This window comes from Lichenostomus cassidix, unplaced genomic scaffold (assembly GCF_008360975.1).
Source record: "Lichenostomus cassidix isolate B80296 unplaced genomic scaffold, HeHo_3.0 HiC_scaffold_92, whole genome shotgun sequence".
NCBI classification, from domain to species: domain Eukaryota; kingdom Metazoa; phylum Chordata; class Aves; order Passeriformes; family Meliphagidae; genus Lichenostomus; species Lichenostomus cassidix.
The window spans coordinates 1-1,461 of NW_028148041.1; the positions used below are offsets into that span (position 1 = coordinate 1).

At 55.7% G+C, this 1,461-nt stretch overlaps 1 long non-coding RNA gene across 1 annotated transcript; it reads left to right on the plus strand.

Moving 5' to 3' along the window:
* Nucleotides 1–57: 57 nt before the first annotated feature.
* LOC146420250 (uncharacterized) lies at nt 58–1,256 on the plus strand. Its single transcript, XR_014849232.1, has 3 exons — nt 58–252; nt 339–449; nt 646–1,256. It is a non-coding gene; the product is annotated as an uncharacterized LOC146420250 (long non-coding RNA).
* Nucleotides 1,257–1,461: the final 205 nt, after the last annotated feature.

Sequence of the window (1,461 nt, forward strand, 5' to 3'; positions counted from 1 at the left end):
TAATGCCATTCAGGTACCTCCTCTCCCCTTCTGGCCACCCCTGGGGAAGGAGCCAGCACCTGTCACTTTGCCCATGCCTTTACCCCCAGCTCCTACTGCCCTGAGCACCGCCCGGAGCAGGACGTGCAGGCGACTCCGGAGCCGGGCACCGACTGCCCCATCTGCATGGAGCCTGTGGAGGACAGAAAAACTTATACCACCATGGTGTGCCCAGCATGCAAAAGGACCTGGTTCCACCGGGACTGCATGCAGGTAGGAGCCGTGCCCTGAGCCCCAGGGCACAGCAGGTGCTCAGCAGCACCAGGGCCTCGCTCACAGTGCTTCTGTTTGCTCTGCAGGGACAGGCCATGCGCACTGGTCTTTTATGCTTCCACTGCCCCCTCTGCAGAAATATTCAAGAATTTCTGCCTCACATGTTCATCCTGGGGATCCGAATCCCCTTCAGGCTGGTGTCCATTTGCCTGGCTCACACTGTGCCGTGCCAGGCTCTGCCCCAGCAGTCCTGGGCCTGCCCAGTGCCATGAGTGTGGGCTTCAGCTTCACGCACCACTTGGAAAAGCACTGGATGAAGGACAGAGACAGCCTGGACCTCCGTGAAGGCGGGGCAGCAGAAGCTCATCAGTTTTGCCTTTCTCTATCAGACAGCCAACATGGGAGGACAATGATGCTTTTGGGGACCTAGCACTGACTCACAGCCGCTGCAATGCCTACATGTGCCTTTATCCAGGAGGCAGGGAGGAGGCAGAGGTACAGGGGTAAGTTGGGAAGCTGCACCCGCAGCTCTGCAGGGAACACGTGACTCGACAAGGGCTCGAAGCAGAAGGAGCCAGAAGAAGAGCTCGGCTGGAATATCCGATATCAAAATGTCCCCTGTTGTGGACACTTTGCCCTCAGTGCCGGGAACCCTCTTTGCTTCCCCGGGTGCTGGGAACTGCTCCTGTGCTCCTCCCGTGCTGGGCTGGGCACAGCTATGGGGCAAAGCACCCGGCTGGCCCTGGGCTGGGCTCAGTTCCCAGCGTGGGCCTGGTAGATCCCATCTGCTCCTGGAGGGCTGGGGGCACTGCTGTGGCCTCGCCTGCCTCGGGCCTGGTCGCCCCTTGACCTTCCTGCTTCCCCTCACAGCCCTCAGGGATGAGCCAAGAGCTCAAGGGCCCCAAGACCATCAGCCCCAGCTCAGAAACACTGCCGCACAGGTTTTGACAATGTTTTTTCCGTTTAGACAGTTGAAAGGATTTTGAAGGGAATGCTGTTTGGCAAGTTCTTCAGAGAATGAACGTGAAACGCTTCTTATCAATAAAAGCTTTATTGGTTTGCTATCACTTTCCTTTTGACATCCTTATGCTTCTTTCGGCGTTCCAGAAAATCGTGAAAATCTAACATAATACTCGGAGAAGTTTCTCAATTCACTATTTGGAGAAGTCTCTAAATTCACTATTTCTCTTAAATACTTTCCTTACATGT